Source organism: Apodemus sylvaticus, chromosome 19 (assembly GCF_947179515.1).
Source record: "Apodemus sylvaticus chromosome 19, mApoSyl1.1, whole genome shotgun sequence".
Taxonomy (NCBI): Eukaryota; Metazoa; Chordata; class Mammalia; order Rodentia; family Muridae; genus Apodemus; species Apodemus sylvaticus.
This window is the reverse complement of record NC_067490.1, coordinates 44,903,395-44,922,425: the sequence shown is the minus strand read 5'-3', so window position 1 is coordinate 44,922,425 and position 19,031 is coordinate 44,903,395. Positions and strand designations below refer to the sequence as shown.

The following is a 19,031-nucleotide window of genomic DNA, read 5'->3' as shown; positions in this document are numbered from 1 at the left end:
TGCACGGACTGGGCACAGCAGGCTTAAGGGAAGTGAGATGAAGGAAATGAGGATTCTGGGTCTGGAGCAGGGGAGGAGAGAACTAGGAGGCAAATGGACGAAGGTTTGGGTACTGCATTCCTTTCATTAAGGAATATGAGGTTCATTCTTAAGGGTACTGTAGAGTTATTGGAAGGTTTAAACAAAAGAGTAACATTCTATCTGCATTTAGCTGGAGTTTAGATAAATCTACTGACTGAGGCAGATGGGGAGCAGAGAGACGGCCGAGCGGGGGCTGGGGCGCGCCTGACTGGGTAAGAGGGCCGTGTGCAGAGCAAGGTGAAGGAAGACGGGTGTCGGAGTGTTCCTCCGTCCGGAGGCAGTAACATGTTCACCGCACTCTAGGTCTTGAAATCTAGAAGATAGTTCTCAAATTATTTGCTCTGCTGGTCAAGAATCTTTACTGAACTCATTAGATAGTTAAAAAATTATAATTAATTCATAAGATGGAATAGGTATAGTCTAGTGGAAAGAACAGTTATTAATATAATTCAATAAATGATCGGCAGTGGCCTTGCGTTCACAGACCACGTACTTTAGGTTGCTAAGCCAAACCACAGTACAGATCCGCAGTGTGCTCGCTAGGATCAGATTTGTGTTCAACTGGTTAAGAATATAGCAATGTGTGGGAGTAGGACCTGTCAAATTTATGCAGATCAAAATCCCAGCTGTCAATTACAATATTTCATGCAGAATAAGCTGGTTTATAAGGTTACTTCTGCTTACTAATTTTGTCAAAAATCTTCTCCAACTTGCACCTTCCTGTTTTTAATGCAGAGCTGCCCTGCTAGCTAAGCACTTCTCTCTTTTCTTCCTGGGGTTTTGAGGGCATTGCCACCCTCTCGACATGAACTTATTTTAATTATTCTCACTTGCTCTGCGCTTTTACACTTCTCTAGCTGAATTTGTATAATTATATTACTTTAAAGCAGCAAGAGTGAGGACCAGTCTTTGTTTTTCCTCTCTTATATAAGATTTCTTCTTTTACAAATGTCAAATGTTTCAAATCCCTGCACAAAGGAGTTAAAAAAATATGGGCTATTACCAATACTTGTAAATATACAGTATTCTAAAAAGCCTTAATGGTTGTAAATTAAAAAGTCATTTTCATCCTTAGAAATTAATTCAGTGTGTTACAATATATGTTTGGGTTTCCCAGGCTGATGATAGAGATCAGTAAGTTACAGGTGCTACGTGTGAGACAGTAAGCGTGTGCTGTAAACATGTGCTATAACCGTGTGCTATAAACATGTGCTGTAAGCGTGTGCTGTAAGCATGTGCAGTAAATGTGTGCTGTAAGCATGTGCTGTAAGCATGTGCAGTAAATGTGTGCTGTAAGCATGTGCTGTAAGCATGTGTTGTAAGCATGTGCTGTAGAAAGCAGCTTTCATTGTCCCCTGTTCACATTTGTGAACCAGAAACTCAATGAACCATGACCAAATTGTTCCACGTCATAAAAATGCAATATGGAATTAGAACCCTTGTCTTTCTGATTTACAAACATTGCAAACCAGCAGTCATTATATGAAGCTGTTTCTCCTAATGAATGTAAAGTTAACATTTTGCTGCTCCTGCAGCTCTTGATTCTAGGGCAAGAAAAGAAATCAGGCAGAAAGAAAACTTACTGCCTGGATTTGACTCAGGTGGAGCTCAGGAGGGGAGAGTGTGGGTGATGTGGGTCTTTGACTCACAGCCTCTCTGTCTCTCTCTTGCTCTCTCTCCTTGTTACTCCTAGTATTTCTTCTAGATCTCCGTGACCTCGTCTCTCCAGACCATCAGGACTGTCTAACTTTGCCCACCAGACCTACTAACTGCTCTACACAGCGCTTGCATTCCGGGCTTAGGGCCTAAACTAATTCACTGTGCTCACTGTGAGTGACAGACACATGATCTAAGTTGTCTCTTAGACATGCACATCATTAGGTTCCGAGAGCTTAAGCTCGGCTGCATCTCCAGGGCCTTTGTGTGCATCCAGCACAGCATGCAGACTCTCAAGCAGTGTGTCGATTCACGTACCGGCTCAGGACAGGACTTGACCACCAGTTCAATAGTGTTTTGTCAAAGGTTTGGAGACTTGGGGGCTGTGTCCTTGGAGGCAGGCCAGCTCTCAGCTTGTCCCAGGGCTAGCTCTGTTTTCAGCCTCTCCTCCTCCTTGGGAAGCTACAGATAGTCCGTCCCAGGCTGCTTAGCTTTCTGGGCTGCTTTCTTTCTTGCACTGGCAAGACAAGACTCCCCAGCAGCGTAACGAACTCACTTGCTAAGTCAGGCAGGTACCTGCAAGTCAGACACTGCCTGTGAACAGGCCATTGTCTGACAGGACTCGTGGAACATTTTGTAACCAGCTTGCCTTTAACCATCTACAGGGCCATCTAGGGTGGAGAGATAGGGGGGCAGCTCTGCCTCATCACTCAGCCGCAGTCACTTCTCAGCATCATCAAATTAACAGGGAATGGATCTGATTGGAAATATTAGGAGGTGCAGGAGAGGTGACTGTGGGGACCGACAGCTGGTTTTTTATGGTCCTAGAAGCCACCAAAGGCTTTGGGGGCATGCTGATACAAATCAAAGGCACTAAATACATGACATAAACAAGTAGAAGAGACGTCTTAGACCAAATATATAGATATTGTGTAATTTTAAAAATAGTTTTTGGGGCCGGGCAGTGGTGGTGCACGCCTGTAATCCCAGCACTCTGGGAGGCAGAGGCAGGTGGATTTCTGAGTTCGAGGCCAGCCTGGTCTACAGAGTGAGTTCCAGGACAGCCAGGGCTACACAGAGAAACCCTGTCTCGAAAAAAATAAATCCAAAAAACAAAAACAAAACAAAACAAAAGTTTTGGGGGCTATTACTTCATTTATTCCTAAATTTAAAACTTACTCCAGAAGAGATTAAAAATAAAATCTATTTATCTTGATGATTTAGTTGGGTTGGGGCATGGCAGGCAAGCGTTCTAACCACTGAGCCACATCCCAGCCTCAAACCTAATGACCTTATATATTCTGAAGGAACCCAACTCTCAAGTTCCATTTCCTTTACAGAATAAATTCTAGACATGGCTAAAGTGCTTGGGCTAAATGCATATTAACAATCATTAGCTCAATCATGAATTCTAACCATTATTCAAGCTACAGATAATTTTGATTCTAAAAGACAAAATGGTAAGAATAACATTTAAAAAAATTAAAATCAAGTTATCTTTTGTCTCTGCCCACTGTCCAATGCCTCTCCTACCCCATGCCTGCTGGTTAGTGGGGAACAGTGCTTTGTACCTGTTCTGTGTGTACAGTTCTGAGAATTCCCAGTCAATACTGCAATAATCTTTACTTTAGGCCTTTAATCTTTAAGGCCACTTTTTCTTCATTTATCTTCCTCTGAGGTCTACTGTTTTATAATGAAGTATTAAGTTGCAGATTCTAAGCATGGGCACAAGGGACAGGGCTACACATGGTGACCACTTGTATATCCTTACATTTTAAACAACAAGTTGCCATCCACCGAATGTTGCCCTATGCCCTGCTCTCCAAAACCTCCCTCAGCAGTCCGCAGACCATCTTCCTCTTTATCCAAAGGCTGCAGGGAACTCAGGGCTCAGATGGTCAGCAACTGAACACATTCAGTTTTGTTTGTTACAACCCACTTTCTATTTACCCAAAATGTCCTAGAAGAAAGAGATAATACTGTTTTTTTTTAAAGTTTATGTTTTTTACATAAATCAGATCTAAACTGAATTCAAGGTCACTTCATTTGTAGTAATAGATCCTATTTTTTGTATCTTTTTTTGGTAATTTGGAAAGTACTAAAATAAAATTTTATTTAGATGATTAATTTATTATAGCTTCAATTTTAAAGGTTTTGGTATAGGGTTATGTACAGATGCCAATGCTGTGTACTTTGGCAATTTACATAAATTTTGATATTACATAGCCATATGTAGTATGAGCCAGATATGAACTATTTATACATATTTATTGAATGTAGACAATATACATGTAATCCTTTAAACATCCAATGTAGGATATAGGGTGTGGAATCTCACCATGGCTTGGGGCTCTGCAGGGCTAGTAAGTGGGGCAGTTATTTGTAAGTCTGTCCTGGAAGAAAAGGATGGGAAGAAAGAAGAAAGGGGTGGAAGGGTAAAGGGAGAGGAAAAGGGGGGAGAAACCCAGTAGCCTGTAAGTCCCTCTATGAGCTAGCTGCTGTCCTCCCTAACTCAAAATGAAGAGCAAAGGAACTTCATGATTTATACAGTTTTATTTCAGCTTTGAAATTCTATTCTTTTCATTTAATTCCTGATTTTATCAAGGATTCTATGTTTTTGCAAGAGCACGATGGTGCACATCTGTAATTCCAGAGCTCGGGAGACTGAAGCAGGAAGATTCCAAGGCTAGCCTCTCTGGCCAGTGAGACTCCTTCTAAGAAACCAGCATCAACTAAGCAGAAAAAAAAAGACCCATTTAGAGCCCTTAAATTATCGTTTCTTGGAACTGATTTTTCACAAAGTGCACTACAAATGTTTGCCTACACTGGGTTGCTGGAGAAGCCATATATGAAGTAACTAAGAATTCAGTAGCTGGAAACCACGCTTCTTCCATCTCTGTGAACCTTTGTGAACATTCTTGCGTTATAACGTCTCAGAGATGGGTACAGATTGTTACTACCCTAGTCTTTTGGCGTTTTTGTTCTTTTCTTTTTGGGGGGTGGAGGGGTCAGGTCTCATCCAGCCCAGGCTATCTTCTGCTATGTGGCCCAGAATGCTCACGAACTTGTGGCCTCCCTGTCCTCATCCCACCTGTCCCCACACCGTGAGCATGAGGACCGTTTTTCTTTAACAGTGTCGGGGGAGGCTCCTGTGTGCCTCTAACACAGCACAGCCGGTCTCTGCACTCAGAGAAATGAGCTGCACTGCCCACTGAGATTACTTAGCCATACTTCACCTTTGGTGCCTTGTGGTGTAATTTTACAAGAATGATAAAAGAATATAAGCTGTTTGAAATCCCGACGTCTGTCTCTGTTTTGTGGCAGTCTTGGTCACTGGATGAACTACGTGTCCTGACAGGGTGAGGTGCCCACTGAGGTGCTGTGGCCGGCCGGCGAAGGCTAAGTGTCTGCTTAGCAGCAAGGTCATCCTGACAGGGTGAGGTGCCCACTGAGGTGCTGTGGCCGGCCGGCGAAGGCTAAGTGTCTGCTTAGCAGCAAGGTCATCAGTCCAACTCCAGCACCAGGAAAGATTCAAACTTTCCCTCCAAACCACAGGGGATAACCTCTCCGCCAGAGCGAGCAAGAAACTCTAATCAAACTCAGAGGGTCTCACGCGGGAAGCGGGAGAGCACGAGGGGCCTGCTGGGGGAGGGGCTCTGGCAGGGGGTGTGAGAGGGGATGAGGCAGGGTGTGACTCTGTGTGTGAAAATGGCTGAAACTCACACAATAAAAACTAAAACGTACACAAAACTAACTGCTATCTGTGTAAACTGCTATCACAGTTTTTTCAATATCATGAACTTAAGAAAATTCAGCAGTCATATGGAACTACTATCCATAACTTAGTTTCACATTGCTTAAAACATGAATTATTCTGATCATTCTCACTGATGGATTTGATAGGTAATTTACCTAAAGAAGTCTTTTGCTCATAAAATGGTATAGTTTTAGACATTATTTATGGAAGAATTTTGGTAACATTGCTTGATTAAAGAATGTAAGTCCACAATGTATTTGAATTGTTTTCTCTCTGACATGCGCCTCATGATCTGGGCCGAGAACTCAGAGGCCCAGAGCGCTCTACTGGCTCCAACACTGGGCTGGGGAAGTCTAGTTCACAGGCTCACACCCATCAATGCCACCAGAGCCTGAAAGAGAAAAGGTGCTAGGGCTCAACTGTCAGAAGCTCTGCTAAGCTACAAATGAGCCTCGCTTTCCAGCCTTCTGAAGGAGCCTGCCCTGAAGGCTGTCCTCAAGAAATCCTGAGGAAAGCATGCCCCTCCCTTCAGCAGCAAAGTCCCAATAAGGCTACTTATATCCTTTATCCAACATCACAGAAGTCTGACCTAGTAACTACCAACTGGAAAACAAAACCAAAAGGATGAGCCTCTGGATTTGTTCTTATTAATAAAGATATGACTGACATCTGAATAGTCAGTATTAGTATTTATAGTACTTGTTTAAAAGTGTGATTCCTCTCTATGAATTAGACTCATTTTATGTCAGCAAATCTAAATACATTTAAACAATTTAAGTAATAGCATTTTAATCTGTGTACCACACACAATAAGAACTTAAAAATGTTGAGATATTGTATGCTAACTTTACAAAATGGTTAAAAAAAATTCTAAACTTCAGAAGATGGGGGAGGGGAAGAGGAGGGAAAGGCAGGACAGGCAAACCCACAGGGTGAAGTTCAAATGGGTCAGCCTCAACGTTTTAACTTTCTCTAAGAACAAAACACAAGCCCAGCAACACTTGAGCCAATCACAAAGCAGACAAACAGGAGTACTCAACTGCTCCAGATACCAATGGGGTGCAGTCTTTAATTTTTTTCTTTTAAATTATATAGTGTCAGATGTCAGAGCAGAACACAACAACTTTTAACAGGATACACTGTCCCAGGTTAAAAGTAACTGATAAAAATCTCTTTGTCAACTCTTGACAAAATATGTTAACATCATACCAATAATTTATTTCTGTCATCTTTATATGGCATGTAGAATATACATTAAATAGGATATACATGAAAATTGTCATTAATGCATTTAAATAAAAATATAGAATTTGTGGAAATTTTTCTTTGTATAGATTAGAAATAAGAGTAGGAATCTTTATAAGAAAAGATTCTTTTCATTTTATATTCCCTATCAATTTCCAAAATTCACAGGGGGAACTTGAATAATGAAAGGCAACAGTATATTTCCAGAAGTCTAAGACATGGGTAAACCAGCCAACTACAAACACAGCCCTCAGACAAAGCCGGCTGTCCTTTCTCCCCCCTGGACAGATTTCCTGAGGATTCTGGAGAGGGTTTCAGTGTTGCTGATGTCATTGTCATGTACAGTTTTTTCAAACCTTAGCATCCCCTTACACTGAAGGCCAATTTACAATACAGGCAGAAACAAACAAAAGTTAAGTTTCTTTTGCTTTGCTTTGTCTTGCCGAATTTAGAAAATGTTCTAAAGCAATTTCCAGTGTTTTCTGTGAAAATTTCCAACAGCTACATTTAATTTTCTCTTTAATTAATTTTTGTATACATGTATGTACACGCATGTGCATGATGTTTATTGTGGGCACATGTCCAATGGTGTGTGGTGTGAAGATCAGGGGCTAGTTTTGTGGATTCAGTTCTTGGCTTGCTACCTGTCCATGGGTGATGGATGGTAGTGCAGTGTGAGTGGGGACGTGGAGGAGGTGGGGAGTTGAAGGGGGTTGGGGAGGTAGAAGGGAGTGGGGAGGTGAAGGGGGTGGAGAGGTGGAGGGAGGTGGGGAGACGGAGGGGGTGGAGAGAGGTGGAGGGGGTGGGGAGGTAGAGAAAACTGGGAGGTGGAGAGAGGTGGAGGGGGGTGGGGAGGTGGAGGAAGTGGGGATGTGGGGAAGTGGGGCGGTGATTATGATGGAGTCAAACCCAGGCCACTCAGCCTGGGGAAGGCAAGCCTTTCCAGTCTGAGCCATTCACCGGCCTGAGTCCCTCTTGGCACTGTAAATCCTTTGCTGGGCCACAGCGGACTGGAGAGCACGTGCCTGGCATGTCTGAAACCCTAAGCACCTACCCACCCCAATGCCCACTCTGACAACAATTGCTAGTTTTGGTTCCCTAAATCGTAATATTGTAAGTAGACTGACTTGACTTGCTGTGATCATCCATTATTTCCTAAATTTGTCAGACATGTTAAAACACAGGTTTGCTAATAATAGTGCAGGCTACAGTAAAAAAAAAAAAAAAAAAAAAAAAAAAAAGCATGTGTTATTTTTCTTTGATACTGTATCAAGGATGGAGAGAAAGTAAAGATTTGGAATACCAGCTTTAGCTTTTATTTACAAGTGGACATATCTGTATGACATCCTGTTCTCCTTAGTTGTCACAGAAAACCAGGACATGTTAAATTAATAAAAAAGGTAGCATTTCCCTATCATTTGGAAAAGAGACGCTCTATGAGAGACTCGAGTTCCCTTTGGCTACTAACCTTACTAATTTACTTCACTAGAAGTCTTACCAATGCTGCTCCAGTTTGTAACACACTGACAGTTAGGAAAGTAGACATTACAGGTTAGGTCCTTTCTTCCAGTAGATACTTTTGAGAATAAGGCAAATAGCTTTTTCTCTGTCTTTTGTCCTTTCTTTTCAGTGGTTTGGGGCTGGAACAATGGCTTTGGAGATGTTAGGCAAGTGCTCATTCACTGAGCCACATTCCCCGCCTTTGTCTCTTCAGGAAGGATCTCGCTGGGCCAGCATTCAACAGGCCTCAGACTTGCCTCCCTCTTGCCTTAGCCTCACATCAGGATTGCAGGTGCTGAGCCACCACACCTGCCTCCACTGGCTCTCCCCTTCTAATTCCTACAGTGACGAACCCACTTGAACACCCTTGCTCCTTACAGGCCTGCCTGGGCTGAGGATTGCTCTAACAAGAGCAAAGAGGTGGGAAGAGCACCATTTCATGCTGTGCCAACACACACACTGCTACTGTAGTGCTCAGGTTAGTAAGTACCAGCTTACACTGCACCATGACTCAAACTATGCTAACATTTGACTTCAGAGGTCAACAGAGACTGTACTTCATGATTCAGATTTGATGATGTTAAGAGAACAACTAAAATATATATAGTTAGTAGGTACCACTCTTTGGCACCTTACATCTGTTTTAACTCAGTTAATACCAACAGGAATACTGCTGCAGAAGCTGTCTTCATTTTGAAACAGCGAACCAAGAAATGGCGAGAGAAGTACTTTAGCCAAATGCACACAGCCAGGGCACAGCCAGGGCACAGCTTGTATTGCCCTGTTCTGTGGCTTCCCCTGTTCCTAGGTCAGTGAGTGCGTGTCCTCAGGACAGATGAGGAGGGACAGCACAGTCGTCATCAGCACCGGTTCCTGGTCTTCCAGTGGAACTTTCCCTGCAATCTCTGAGAGATGCTGCCTATACTGTTTAATTACATTTTTATTGCCTCATGTGTCTGTATGTGCACGTCTAAAGATACATGCAGAGGTCAGCAGACAACTTGCAGGAGTCAGTTCTCTCCTACCACACATGGGTCCTGAGGATGGAACTGAAATTATCAGGTTTGGTGACAAGTGCCTTTGTCCACTGAGCCATCTTACCAGCCCTGTGTACAGCTTTAAGGTATAGGCATAGACAAAAGTAAGGCATAGACAAAAGTAATAAATCTCTTTTGTCTATACTGAAAGTACATTCTGTTTCAAGGGAGATTAGGCCTGTGGACATATGTTTATCTTGCTTTGAACTAGTTGCCACATATATGTAGGGATCTAAAATACATTTCCCACTGTGTTACAGGGGCTGTGTATAAAACCCTAGGGAGAAATCAATGGCTTGAGTCTTATAAGAATAATTAAATGAGTACAATTATTTTTAGTAACATTATATAATCAAAGAAAAATAAAGATAAAGATTTAAATTAACAAATAATAAAGTTATTTTTACAGATTTAAAATATGAGAAAATACTACAGTCTTTAAGCATGGCATTGCCTTTGCAAAGCAATGATAGCATTCAAAGTAGGTAGTAGAGTTGATCCCAGTGAGCACACACACACACATACTCACATACAGACGCTACTTGACATAGTTCCCAGCACTTCTGAAGATAGTAGTGTGAGAAAATTACATGTTGATTATAGATATAGAATTTTACTGCACCCTAATTCATTTTTAAAAACAATCCCAGATAGAACTTAATAAATAAGTTTTAAAAGATGACAGAAATTAAAAATTAGAGAAAGTATATATTATATTCAGACCAAAAAACTAAAAACACGAAGCAACCAACGAAAACACAAAACCAAAACCAAACCTTTGGTCTGCCTCTCTGGAAGATGACTCACTCTTACTTGATAGAAAACCTTAACAAGGGGCTGGGGAGATGGCTCAGTGGTTAAGAGCACTGCAGAGGACCCTGGCAACTGCATGGTGGTTTACAACCGTAATTCCAGTCCTAGGGAATCTGATGCTCTCTTCTGGCTTCCATGGCTACTGCATGCACATACATGGTTCACAGACACACATGCAGGCAAACAACCCACACATATAAAATATTTATATCTTAAAACAAAAACAGAAGTTGCTGGAAGGCAAAATGATGAGCAGGAAGACTCCAGTGAGACAAGGAAAGCTGTTGCTACAGATCTTGAGTGACCTGCAGCAGCAGCAGCACAGGAAATAAATGGCGGAGTCTCACACTCAGAGTTGCAGACCAGAGACCCATCATAAAGCCAACCAGTCACCACGGGACTACACTGATTGACTCTGACCAAGGAAAATGCCTAATCTACAAAAGACAGCAGGGAAACATTGCCTGTATGTATTAACTTCTATTCTTGTTGGAGCAAAGCTTCCCTGAATATTCATCGACACACTACATATGAGGAGTTGGGTATCGAATTTCCTACTACTTACATGATCTTTTTTTTTTTAATTTTTTTATTCGATATAATTTATTTACATTTCAAATGATTCCCCTTTTCTAGCCCCCCACTCCCCGAAAGTCCCGTAAGCCCCCTTCTCTTCCCCTGTCCTCCCACCCACCCCTTCCCACTTCCCCGTTCTGGTTTTGCCGAATACTGTTTCACTGAGTCTTTCCAGAACCAGGGGCCACTCCCTGCTGAGTGTTTCTAGTACCCTACAACTAGGCCCACTCATGCCTAGGTGGAATAGAAGGATCCACTTACTGGCATATGACATGATCACAATCAGGTATTTTATATGGGGGTGAGGTTCTGGCTGTGTTTTCTCACAAAAAGAAAATGGAGCCTGGTGACTGCCTGAAAGATTGGTTCATCAAGTTGACACGGATCCTGAGCCTTCTAATGATTATGATACCAATGATGAAGACGGCTCAAAATCCCTATCAGCCAGCTGAGTTTACCTGGAGTGTAGTCTCCACTCTTACTGGAGAGTGCTTTCTATCAATTCTCAAAGCCACCCCCCATATACCTGGTGGCCAGACTTTGTGTTTGATCTTTGCCAATTAGCAGCAGAATTGAATACCTGGGACATTCCCGCAGACAAGTTTAATTTTATTGCTTTTAACTTTTGGAGCTTGTATCTTAAACAGCCTGGCTGCCTTCTTCACACAGGGTGGCTGTCAGCAGGCTCAGCTATTGCCCATGGCGGGGACTCGTGCTATGAGGAAATGCATTGAGTGCATGTTCACCTGTCCTTCGTGGCTTTGGTCTGAGTGGGAAAGAGTGTGCTATAGAAGGCAGTGGTCAGGAACGGATAGAAGTGCTCTTGAGCTCCTTTCCACCTAAGACAGAGACAGACATCAATGCTATGTGTGTCCTCCGTGACCGGTAAGAAGGAGCAACATAAACACTGACCTAAGGCAGGCACCGTGCCTAGCCACTCTTTACCCTAGACGGGATTATGGAAAACAAGTAAATCTGGTGCCCCAGTCCAGCTCATCTTTTAAAAATAATAAAGGGGGCATTGTGCCCTTCCCCCAGCCTTGAGCAAGCTAAATAGACCTTAAGTGTTTGCCACACTTGGACCATAACCACCTAGGTGGAATCTTCTGCCTTGCTGCACCTGCAATTTCCTACAGGAGCAGACTGCCTGCTGAGCTTGCCTTGCAACAGAATCTGGCTGAAACAAAGCAAGGGTCTGAAACAAAGGGTGGGTCTGTGTGGGCTCTCCTTATATAAATACAGTGCTAAACATTAAACTTTGAGCCTTTGATCAGAAACTTTTGCCTTGGCTTCATCCCCCCACCCCCCATCCATTTTCATTTCTAGCCTCCCTTTCAGGTAATCCAGTTCATCCATGGCTGCTGGACAGCTACAGATCTGACCCAAAATCTTCCTTCCCAAAGACTGCTTTCCACAGTACCAGAAGGTAATATACAAGTTGCCAAGGGAGGGAAGTGCCCAGCAGTCCCCATGATGCCTGGGATACACACCAAGGCCTGCATGGCAGGCATCCCTAAAGGTTTAGTAACACTTACATCTCACAGTAACCAGCAACGGTCTAACTGGGCTGAAGGCCTGCACAGCAGGAAGGAAACAGTGGCTCGAGGGGTCGTAGATCTTGGAGGAGAACATACTACAGCTACTGTCCCAAACCAGTAAAATTCCTAAGCACCTTCTAAATACTTATCCTCATACCCAGGTGAGTGCAACTCTCACCCCTCATCAAAGCAGATGGAGACCATGACAGAAAGCGACAACTGGTCACAAAGCAGAGAACAACAAACCAGGAGGTGCGTAGCCCCAAATGATACACCTACAACGCAACCTGAGGCTTGGGAGCATCGAGGAAGGCAGATTCTAAGGGTCAGAGGACCAGGAAGTCTGCAGCAAGACTGTGTCTTTGAGACATTACAGAGAAGCCACACACCCATACAATCTTAACATAACAGCTGTTTAGACAAGGACAGCACCAGCTGATGAGCCAAAGTGGATGTGGTTCCTCTCATACGTCCCCACCCTTAGATGAAGAGCTGTGGCAATTGAGGACTGCTGCGATAGATAGGGGTGATTAGTCTTCCCCGAGATGACACTTCTAAATGGTTATCCAATAACAAGTAGCCTGAAAACACACACACACAACTACACTAACAGGACTCAGCAGATTGCATTATGTATTTGTATACATATATGTAACAATAATAGCTATAAAAAAAGAGGCCACAAGGGCATAGGGAGTAGGGAAGGACATAGGCAGAGAGGGAAGGGAAAATGATACATTTTAGTTAAATAAAAATAAAATTAAAAAAAAAATACCCTGACTTCAGAACACCACAGCAGGCACTCCTTTAAATGCAGACTGAATTTTGTTCTGCTAATTTGTTCTCCATACACCTGTGCTTCAGCTATAGGACCAAAGTGAGGGCTGCACATAAGAGAATGGGAGGAAGTCAGGGCTGCACATAAGAGAATGGGGGGAAGTGAGGGCTGCACATAAGAGAATGGGGGGAAGTCAGTGCTGCACATAAGAGAATGGGGGGAAGTCAGTGCTGCACATAAGAGAATGGGGGAAGTCAGGGCTGCACATAAGAGAATGGGGGAAGTGAGGGCTGCACATAAGAGAATGGGGGAAGTGAGGGCTGCACATAAGAGAATGGGGGGAAGTGAGGGCTGCACATAAGAGAATGGGGGAAGTCAGGGCTGCACATAAGAGAATGGGGGGAAGTCAGGGCTGCACATAAGAGAATGGGGGAAGTGAGGGCTGCACATAAGAGAATGGGGGGAAGTCAGGGCTGCACATAAGAGAATGGGGGAAGTGAGGGCTGCACATAAGAGAATGGGGGGAAGTCAGGGCTGCACATAAGAGAATGGGGGGAAGTCATTGCTGCACATAAGAGAATGGGGGGAAGTCAGGGCTGCACATAAGAGAATGGGGGGAAGTCAGGGCTGCACATAAGAGAATGGGGGGAAGTGAGGGCTGCACATAAAAGAATGGGGGAAGTGAGGGCTGCACATAAGAGAATGGGGGAAGTCAGGGCTGCACATAAGAGAATGGGGGGAAGTCAGGGCTGCACATAAGAGAATGGGGGGAAGTCAGGGCTGCACATAAGAGAATGGGGGGAAGTGAGGGCTGCACATAAGAGAATGGGGGAAGTCAGGGCTGCACATAAGAGAATGGGGGAAGTGAGGGCTGCACATAAGAGAATGGGGGGAAGTCAGTGCTGCACATAAGAGAATGGGAGAAGTCAGGGCTGCACATAAGAGAATGGGGGAAGTGAGGGCTGCACATAAGAGAATGGGGGAAGTCAGGGCTGCACATAAGAGAATGGGGGAAGTGAGGGCTGCACATAAGAGAATGGGGGGAAGTCAGTGCTGCACATAAGAGAATGGGGGGAAGTCAGTGCTGCACATAAGAGAATGGGGGGAAGTCAGGGCTGCACATAAGAGAATGGGGGGAAGTGAGGGCTGCACATAAGAGAATGGGGGAAGTCAGGGCTGCACATAAGAGAATGGGGGAAGTCAGGGCTGCACATAAGAGAATGGGGGGAAGTCAGTGCTGCACATAAGAGAATGGGAGAAGTCAGGGCTGCACATAAGAGAATGGGGGAAGTGAGGGCTGCACATAAGAGAATGGGAGAAGTCAGGGCTGCACATAAGAGAATGGGGGAAGTGAGGGCTGCACATAAGAGAATGGGGGGAAGTGAGGGCTGCACATAAGAGAATGGGGGGAAGTCAGGGCTGCACATAAGAGAATGGGGGGAAGTGAGGGCTGCACATAAGAGAATGGGGGAAGTCAGGGCTGCACATAAGAGAATGGGGGAAGTCAGGGCTGCACATAAGAGAATGGGGGAAGTCAGGGCTGCACATAAGAGAATGGGGGAAGTCAGGGCTGCACATAAGAGAATGGGGGAAGTCAGGGCTGCACATAAGAGAATGGGGGAAGTCAGGGCTGCACATAAGAGAATGGGGGAAGTGAGGGCTGCACATAAGAGAATGGGGGGAAGTGAGGGCTGCACATAAGAGAATGGGGGGAAGTCAGGGCTGCACATAAGAGAATGGGGGAAGTGAGGGCTGCACATAAGAGAATGGGGGAAGTGAGGGCTGCACATAAGAGAATGGGGGGAAGTGAGGGCTGCACATAAGAGAATGGGGGGAAGTGAGGGCTGCACATAAGAGAATGGGGGGAAGTCAGGGCTGCACATAAGAGAATGGGGGAAGTAAGGGCTGCACATAAGAGAATGGGGGGAAGTGAGGGCTGCACATAAGAGAATGGGGGAAGTGAGGGCTGCACATAAGAGAATGGGGGGAAGTGAGGGCTGCACATAAGAGAATGGGGGAAGTCAGGGCTGCACATAAGAGAATGGGGGGAAAGTGAGGGCTGCACATAAAAGAATGGGGGGAAGCTGACATATGGAGTGACATGATAGGAAGACCCTTTGGTACTGTGGCAACCTCTGGGGACAGAGGCAGAGATGTGACTCCTAAGCAAAGGGGCACACACTGTCTCTATCGGGTTTCCCAGGGGCCTCTTTCCCCTCACACCATGTCACACATGAGCATCAACAAGGGTAACTCACTGCTAAGCCCCAGAGCCTCTAGAGCAGAGGTTCTCAACTTTCCTAATGCTGTGACTTTGCTACAGTTCCTCATGCTGTGGTGAACCCCCAACTGTAAAATGATTTTTGTTGTTACTTCACAACTATAATTTTGGTACTGTTAGTAATTATAAGGTAAACATATGATACTCAGTGCCTATGAAAAGGTTGGGGGCCACGACCCCCCAGGTTGAGAACCACTGCTTCAGCACATAACAACTGCCATCAGCACTGTCTGACCTTCCCCAGCACTGCCAGAGTGAAGGCCTCCGAGGCTCCCAAGCACTGCCCAGCTCCAGGCCTCTCACAAGGTGTCCCTCCCTCTCACTGGACAGTATGCAGAATGGGGAGAAAAAGGAACGGAGTGAAGGGGGCAAACTGGGGGAGGAGAGATGATCAAAATATACTGCACACGTGTATGAGATTCTCAAAAAGTAAAAAATCATTTCAAAAGCTCAGTTGATTTTTTCCCCATAGAAGCACTGCTAGACTGGTCAGACTGCTTGCTGCACAAAGCAGAGGACCCACGTTCAGGCCCTCAGCATCCAAAGAGAAATTCAGGGGTAGAGTCCTACCCAGTGTTGAAAAGGGAGGACCCAGGAGGATTGCCGGGGTTTGCTGCCTGCCAGATCAGCTCCAGGACAGTGAAAGGGCCACCTGATGGTGTGTGTGTGTGTGTGTGTGTGTGTACAGCGTGAACCTGAGCACACCCTCACACTTGCACTACACAAACAATAAGCAAGAAACTGCCAGAACAGAATCTGCGTGTCAGGGGTTTGGCACCAGCTCTGCAGTCTGAGCTTCGTGCAGTTACAATCATTCTGTGGCTGTAGGTTCACTGTTTCATTCACTCTAGTCGCCAGCGAGAAAACTCAGTTCAGAGGGAGAAGGAACAGAAGCACTTCAGCTTCAGACAGTAACCTCTGTGAGATGGGGAAAGCCTCCATGTTCTCTGCAGTTTATGGTGAAGATGGCACGGCATCAGACGCACGGCACCACAGGATGTGGGACACCCCCTCGGTGCAGGTGCAGGGCTTTGGTTTATTGTTTCCTTAGATTTGAGGAAAAGTGAATGCATTAAATTCTACAGAACTAGTCTGGCTGTGACAGGCCTCTTAGCACTCTGACGTTCTGCATTTCCCCTTGCAGCTGTGGTTTTGACTCTTCCCAAGCAGCCTCCTGTGACCTTTCAGGCGACTCTGCCCAGACCGATGGGTGGGGGTTGGGGGAGTGCTGCCGCTGTTCCACTGAGTGGCGGCTGCTGTTGCTCCCTGGGGAGCTCTTCCTCTCGGCTTTTCTCTGCCGTTATTGTCTGTTCACTTACAGTTCTTTAGCTGAATAAAAATGCTCTTAAGAGAATTATTATGAAACCAGACAACCACAAACCCAGAGAAGAGGCACACTGCCCATCCCTGTTGAGCCGCGGATGCTGGGGTTTTCTCTGGCCTTGGTTCAGCACCTGAGTCCACAAACTTAGTAACTCTTCTTTGCCTTCTCCCATGGGCCCCTTGCCAAAACATTCCCACAATGCAACTCCACTTGTATTTCTCATAGAATACAAGGGTGGAAAACATTCTGTCTGCCGTGAAGATACCATGACCAAGGCAACTCTTATAAAGGGAACATTTAATTGGGGCTGCTTACAGCTTCATAGGTTCAGTCCATTATCATCATAGTGGGAAGCTTGGCAGTGTGCAGGTAGACATGGCTCTGGAAAAGGACAGAAGGACAGACAGATTCTGGGCTTGGTTTGAGCATTTGAAAGCTCAAAGCCCACACTCAGTGACACATTCCCTCCAACAAGGCCACGTCTTCTAATCCTTTCAAGCAGTGCCACTTCCTGGTGACCAAGCATTCAAATCTATAAGACAATGGGGGCTACTCAACCATTCTAAGCTGAACTTACAAATCACAATCTTTCTCTCCCCATGGGCCATAAGTCCAGAAAAACAGTTTACTTCATTTAGGAGTGATATAACTTGAGGCTGTGACACTTGATTTACTTTGCCTTTTTTAAAAAGTAAAATTTTAGTTCAAATGTTGTTCAGCCAGGTTCTAAAAAAACTCATACCTCCCCTTCCCACCCCTACCCCACTAGCCTTTCAAACTGGATTTTTGGCATATATAATAAGGTATGCCTAGAAAACATTATTAGGCCCTAGAGACCATAAATCTCCACCAATTAACATCTTTGTACAGCCACAGTTAAGGTAACCTTAATTCTCTGAACTACTCCATGATGTCAAAAAATCCTTTGGATTGAACAATGCGATTACATTCTACATACAGTTTATATCTAATGTCAATATCATAGAATTTCAGAGCTTAAATATTTATTAAGAAAATGACTAAAACTAGGCGTTTGTCATATCAAAGCACGGATCCTTGCATTCTGTAGATGAAAAGCACGGGGATGCAGGTTAAATGCGTAAGTGTACTATTGGCATCTTCATTATGTAGCCTGGTGTTTGACAGACTTGGATGGCCATATACACAGTTAGGGCTGATGCTGGAATTGGCTAGTGTTAAAGAACTGCTTCTAAAACTATGACTTCTGAATTGTTGTTCTTTAAAAAATAATTGAAATGCACAGGCATGCACATATGCACACACACATATACATTCACGTGTGTACATATACATACAAATGTTTACATATATGCATAGATATACATGTACACATACATACACACATATATACATGCATACATATACACACATGCACAGATGCACACACACACACACACACAGATGCACACAGACACATACACACATATACCACCCAAATCCCTTCTCAGGAATCAACAGTAAAATGGTGTGTTATCATTCCCTTATATATTCAGCTGAGGCGAGAGGAAGTCTATAGTTCATAAACAGATTGTGTATCTCCTTATAAAAAACCAAATGTCATGTAAAGAGAAACATGGTGCTATGGTCTGGGTACGGCTTAGCTTTCAAAGGCTGACTGCTGGTGACTGGTCCCCTACCCACCTGGCTGGTGGGACATGTAACAGGTGGGGCCCACTAGAAGTGGTTAGGTCATGGAGCTCCACATTCATGAGTGGATTAAAACTGTCTTGTGGGAGTGAATGGGGTCTCCTGTGACTGCTAGTTAGTAAGGGATAGAGTTATCGAAGATGAGACTTCCTTGTCCTTTGGCAGTTTCTGCATCTACTTCTCCTCAGCCAAAACACTGCTTCCATTGTGTTTAGATTCTAGTTTGCCACCAGAATGGCAAACTAAATGGGGCTATTTGTTTAGTGATATGGGGGGATATCACACCCACCCACCTGACCTCAGGGAAGCCTCTTTAGTGATATGGGGGGATATCACATGTACCCACCTGACCTCAGGGAAGCCTCTTTAGTGATATGGGGGATATCACACCCACCCACCTGACCTCAGGGAAGCCTCTTTTAGTGATATGGGGGATATCATACCCACCCACCTGATCTCAGGGAAGCTTCTTTAGTGATATGGGGGATATCACACCCACCCACCTGACCTCAGGGAAGCCTCTTTAGTGATATGGGGGATATCATACCCACCCACCTGATCTCAGGGAAGCTTCTTTAGTGATATGGGGGATATCACACGCACCCACCTGACCTCAGGGAAGCCTCTTTAGTAATATGGGGGGGTATCACACGCACCCACCTGACCCCAGGGAAGCCTCTTTAGTGATATGGGCGGTATCACACGCACCCACCTGACCTCAGGGAAGCCTCTTTAGTGATATGGGGGGATATCACACGCACCCACCTGACCTTCAGG

General features: G+C 44.7%; 1 protein-coding gene across 1 annotated transcript in view; it reads right to left on the bottom strand.

Moving 5' to 3' along the window:
* The window catches only part of Sesn1 (sestrin 1), a 92,547-nt gene that overhangs the window by 25,168 nt on the left and 48,348 nt on the right, over positions 1-19,031 (bottom strand). The window lies entirely within an intron of this gene.